Source organism: Rattus norvegicus, chromosome 9 (genome assembly GCF_036323735.1).
Source record: "Rattus norvegicus strain BN/NHsdMcwi chromosome 9, GRCr8, whole genome shotgun sequence".
Lineage (NCBI taxonomy): Eukaryota > Metazoa > Chordata > Mammalia > Rodentia > Muridae > Rattus > Rattus norvegicus.
The window spans coordinates 6,771,240-6,777,329 of NC_086027.1; positions in this window are offsets into that span (position 1 = coordinate 6,771,240).

The following is a 6,090-nucleotide window of genomic DNA, read 5'->3' on the forward strand; positions in this document are numbered from 1 at the left end:
AAAAAGATTTATTTATATATTTTACATATATGGCTGTTTTGTTTGCATGTACAGCTGCATACCAGAAGAGGAAATTGGATTCCATACAGTTATAAACAATTGTAAACAGTTGTGAACTGTCATGTGGGTTCTGGGAATTGAACTCAGAACCTCAGAAAGAGTACTTAGTGTTCTTAACCACTAGTATCTCATTTTTTTTTTTTTTGGTTCTTTTTTTCGGAGCTGGGGACCGAACCCAGGGCCTTGCGCTTCCTAGGCAAGCGCTCTACCACTGAGCTAAATCCCCAACCCAGTGTTCTTAACCACTGAGCCATCTCTCTAGCCCCCACCACATTCTAAAAAATGTAATATGTATCTCTAATCCTATAACCCCAGACTGAAGGTAGGAAGAGAAGCAAGGGTTCACACCCAGTAGGCTGCATACCTACATAGAACCATCTCAGCGAGTTCCCTCTTCAAAAACAAACAAACAAACAAACAAACAAACAAAAAACCCAACAATGACTGTAACCCCTGCCCTTAGGAGCTATAGTAGGAGGGTCAGGCCATCCTTGGGAGAAAACAATAGTTTAAAAATTAAAATAAAAGAAAAGAAAAGAGAAAACAGTCTGGAGAGATGGCTCATTAGTACTTTTTCTGTGGAGGAATAGAGTTTGGTTGCCAACGCCCATGCAGGGCTCACAACCATCTGTAATTACAGCTCTAGAGGGTCTAATGACTTCTTTTGGCCTCCATACACTTATGTACATACACACACACACATACACACACATATACATATATATAATATATATAATATATTATGATATATATAATATATTATAATATATATAATATCACATTTTTTTATCCCTGAGTTTCATCTCTAATTATTAGTTTTTTTGAGACAGAATCTTGCAATGCAACTAGCCTGGCCTTGAATTCCCATTCTATTGTTTGGCCTCCACTTGAATATAATTCATCAATATTGGATCCTCCTCACCAGGACTCCTCCTGGTTATCCTGTTAACCTGTGCCATGGAGATCCTGCAGCTTTGGATCAGCAAGGTTTGCCCTTTCACGAATTCTAACCAATCACAGATGATATAAATTTGGGGGTGGGCCAACTCAGAGCCCTGGAATTGGGCCTGGGTGGGCAGTGAGGTGGTCATCACTCCAGTTTTACGTTATCCGAACCACAAGGATGAGCTCTCTCCAGCACTACTCAAGCTAGGGCACCCAATGCCACCATTAGCATGAGGCAGGGTCAGTTCTCCTGCTCTCATGCCTTGTGGGCCAGCTCACTGGCAAGCACTAGCCCTGCGGGTCTCCAGAGACAGCCCACTATGCTGTCCAGTCAATGCACTGGGCCCACTCTCCCAAGTGCCCCAGCCTGTAAGGAGCTGGTTCACAGTGCCTTTGCCATCAGGGCCAGCTCCACTGTGTTGCCATGAGGGGGTGCAGGGCCCACTGTCATGAGTGCTACAACCACTGAGGCAGCAGGGCTAGCTTTCCTGCTCTCATGTCCTCCTGGCCAGCTCTCCTAACTACCACATGTGGAAAGCTGTGATAGCATTCGCCATTACAAAATGGCGCTGGCTTCTGCTGTGCCAGCCCGACTTCCTTTCAGGAAGCTAGCTGTGTGCGCATGTGCAAGAGTGTGTTCGCGCCAAGTCTTTGCCCACCCCGGGGCGTGCCTATGAGATCATGGGTAAGCGACCAATCAGGTATGGACGCGCCAAGCTAGGGTGTATATAAGCAGCGCCTTTCTGGGCCCCGGGTCTCTCCTCTTCAAGATGTAATAAACACTTTGCTGCAGAAGGATCCTGGTGTCTGCGCATCGTTCCTGCTGGCGAGACGTTGGGCGCGCGACAACCACAGGTGGTACACACACACAGAAGAAACATGCAATGCACTGTTAAATAATGGTATAAGAACTCTGCATGTGCTGAAGCTGTCTGAAAAGCATTCATCCACGCTGTCTCAAACACACACACACACACACACACACACACACACACACACACTGCAAAAAGCACTAACAGGTCAGATTCTGCTTGACACCAACGCTTTGGGAAGCTGAGGTAACACACTTAGTCAGAGGCGGGAGTCAACCCCAGTGGTGTTGACCAACAAAACAGGCAGCTTTTCAAGTGTGCAAGGAGCAAAAGTCAAGTGAATTTATTTTGGATGAAGAGGTCAGTTAGTCATACATTTTTGCTTAAAAGTCAGTTTCATGTATTTTGAAACCTATTTAGTTCAAATATGTTTTTTCTCTCTCTCTCTCTCTGTCTGTCTGTCTGTCTCTCTCTCTGTCTCTCTCTGTCTCTCTCTCTGTAAATACACATGTGTTCTGACATGGTATTTCAATAACCCAGGATGGCCTCAAACTTAGTAGGTGGTCAAGATTGGTTGTGGACTTCTGGTCTTCCTAGTTCTACCTCCCAACTACTTGGATTACTGGCGTGTACCACCATGTCCAGCCAAATTCACCAATCTTGAAATTTTCATTGCTTTTTACTGTTTTTTTTTTTTTTTTTTTTTTTTAGTTCCACATTTTCCAAAATATGATCTCGGTATATAGCCAAGAATGACCTTGAGCTTGATATATAGCCAGGTATGACCTTGAAGTAGGATCCTCCTTCCTCTACCTCCCAAGCCATGGGACAGCAGAAAGTCCCATGATACCCAGCCCATTCACCAACCTTAATCTCCCATTTTCTCTCTTTTCTTGTCTTTCTCCATGCAGAATAATACATTATTTTGGCTTGTCATCCTCCCAATTATAGGACAGTCATATATATATATGCAAACTTTGGTCAGAGGGGACTATGCCAACTGCTAGGCCAAACAATCTCAGTAGGCTGTACTGGGGGAATCAGAGAACCAACATCTGCAAGTTGCTCTCTGACTCCCATACCCCATGGTCACACACACACACACACACACACACACACACACACACACACACACACACACAGAGTGTAGGAAAGATGGTCAGACCAGAGAGTCAGCCTCTTGAGTTAGGCTGCTGTTGTTTTGTTTGCTAAAGCTGTCAGCCAGTGCTATAGACCTGTAGCTGATGGCTACAACCTTTGGTCTCCAGCAGGCCCCGAACTCAATCCTCAGCATCACAAAGATTGACTTAACCTACTCCAAACCAAAGCAAAAGGCGCTCACTTCCTGTTGTAAGAGAAAAGTGTGGTGCGAGCTGCACGGCAGAGGTTGTGGCACCGCTGTGGTGCGAGCTTGCGATCTGCACCTCAGAGGATGCTTAGGATGCTCTGCCTGTGGCAGATGAGGGCTTCGGAGCATGTGGTTGAGGACAGGGTGCGGGCACCTTGCCAACAGTTCTTATAAACATCTGGGTATTTATTTAAGGGCAGAAACACAAAGCATTAGCACAAAGAGCCAGCTTAGTTTGCTTGGCCCATGGTCCCAGATCCAGCCTTCCAGTATATTCTGAGGAGCTAGTGCCAGAGTCGATCTTGAGTTGTCAGTCTGCAGAGGGTGGAGCAAGGGAGCAGAGAACAATGGCGCCCTTGTACAGAGCCACATTTGTATGCTTGTTTTCTTTTTCAGTTTATTTCCTAAGGATGTCATCTTGCCGAAAACTTTTCAGCAACTCTGCTTTGAGGGTAAAGGTCAGTGGTCTCACTGGGAGTCACAAACATCTGTAGAATCTAGGGAAAGTCTGACCTTCAGGTTCGCCACTCCACTTTCCCATCCTCTAAGGATCTTCAAACAGGCACACTGCGCTCCTTAGACACACGTTCCGGTCGTACCAGCGTTTGACAAGCCCCCTCCTCGGCACCCCGCACCCCCAAGAAACCAGGCCAGGCGACATACCGGGTATAAAGGAAGTTTAATCAGGGAAAAGGGAAGGGAGTCAGAACCTGGAGAAGGGGTAGAGGCAGACAAGCAGTAGCAGAGCTATGAGGTAGAGAAAGGGTGTGGAGGGGGTGATAGAGAAGGACAGGAAGGAAGAGAGAGGTCTTTAGGGAACATGGGGAGGAGGAAGAGGAAGGAGAGGGAGAGAGTCTTTTATATGCCAGCACCTGGTGGCAGATAAAGCTGTTGCTAGGTCCCTGGGAGGTTCTTAATAGAATTGCCCGTAAGCCAATAAGCAGCTCACAATCCCAACATCCAAGAGGCAGGGCCAGGGGCAGAATCGCCAAAAATTGAAGGCCAGCCTGGGCTATATATGGAATCGTGTTAAAAAATAAATAAATCACAAAAGAAATAGCGAGAACAGTGAGGGAAATACAATGGAGCGCCCACATTCAGAAAACCCTTGGTCTCTGCTGTTTGTTTGCTTAAGATAAGACCTTCTATGTAACCCGGGCAGGCCTGCAACTCAGAGATCTGCTTGCCTCTGCCTCCCAAGTGCTTCCATTCAAGGCCTACAGTGTGCCACACCCAGCTACTATAGGATAGTACTATAGTTTCTTACTAGCTCCTGGTATTTCTCTCTGTGTTTAATCTGTAAAGTAACTTTTGCCACAGACATCACGTGTGTAACTCACAGAGAATATAGACTTCGGTATCCACTGGCTTGTGTTCTCCGGTGGCTTTGGGATGATTAAGGGGAGACGCACAAGCAGAATCCACAAAGGAGAAATCTGCCAAGAACTTGGCCACCAGGGAGTGTTACTCTCCAAAACTGTCTTGTTGGGGTTGGGGATTTAGCTCAGTGGTAAAGTGCTTGCCTAGCAAGCGCAAGGCCCTGGGTTCGGTCCCCAACTCTGGGGAAAAAAAAGAAAAAAAAAAAAAAACTGTCTTGTTTTACTTGGATTTCGTCTACTGGGAAGTCTGAGCTAGGTAGGAGGATCCCAAGTTCAAGGCCTGCCTAAGCTACAGAATGAGTTCAAGGACAGAACTGGTAATTTACTGAGATCCAGGCTCAAGATAAGATTTAAAAAAAAACAACAACAACAACTTGATACTTAAGGCCTGGGGTGTTTCTCTGTGGTAGGCATTTGCCCCATATGTGCCAGGAGGCCCATATAGGTTCAACCCTGGCACCACAATAAATCGAAATACTGCAAACAAAGAGTGTGGGTGGTGTCTTGGCGGAGGGCAGGGCTTAGTGCGTGCTGGGTCTGATGAGAAAACAAAACAACAGCTATACCTGACAGTGTACGACTTAGGCTGCTTAGGTCAGGGTTAGAGAGATTGTCTACCATGTGTGGGACACGGGGTTTATCGCTAGCCCTACAAAATAAAAACCATCACAAGAAAATGAAGATTTGGTGATGGTGAGATGGCTTGGCAGAAAAGGGTGTACACACCGTGGCACAAGCCAGTTCACAGTCACACACTGGCATTAACTTAGAAAACAAAAGACAAAGTTCCAGGGGCCCTTCCATGGCCTCTTTAGGCACTGCACTCTATTATACATACACATATACTCTGGTGTACACACACACACACATCAACACAAATCTTTTTAAAGATTCATTCATTCATTCATTTATTTATTTATTTATTTATAAGTACACTATAGCTGTCTTCAGACACACCAGAAGGGAGCATCAGATCTCATTACAGATGGTTGTGAGCCACCATGTAGTTGCTGGGATTTGAACTCAAGACCTTTGGAAGAGCGGTCAGTGCTCTTAACCACTGAGCCATCTCTCCAGCCCCCCCCCCTCCAAAGTCTTTTTAAAAGGCACTTGTTAAGTTATGTTTGGTTTCAGTTTCAGACCCCTGGGGACAAGGGACTGAGGTGCATATTTTACATATCAAAGCAGAGCTGGCCTCCAGGGTCTCCCAGCATTCCTCAGTCCCTACCTGGCATACCCTGCCCCCATCCGGAAATTTCTAGCCCAGGGACTAGGCTGCCCCCTTCTCCCAGGCTCCACACTATATAATCCAGACATTCTGCCTCCCTCCCCTCCTCCTCTCTTGGTTTCTGTGTCTCCCTCTTCCCTCTCTCCTCTCCCCTCCTCCTTTCTTTCTTTTCTCCCTCTCTTCTCTCTCCCTTCCTATGGCAACTTCCCCTGTCCTCCTTCCCTGGGACCAGTGAACTCACCAGAGAGCAATTTCCCAACAAACTTGTATTTAATATAATCTGGCTTGGTTGGTTCATTTCACCAGCAGAGAAATAAT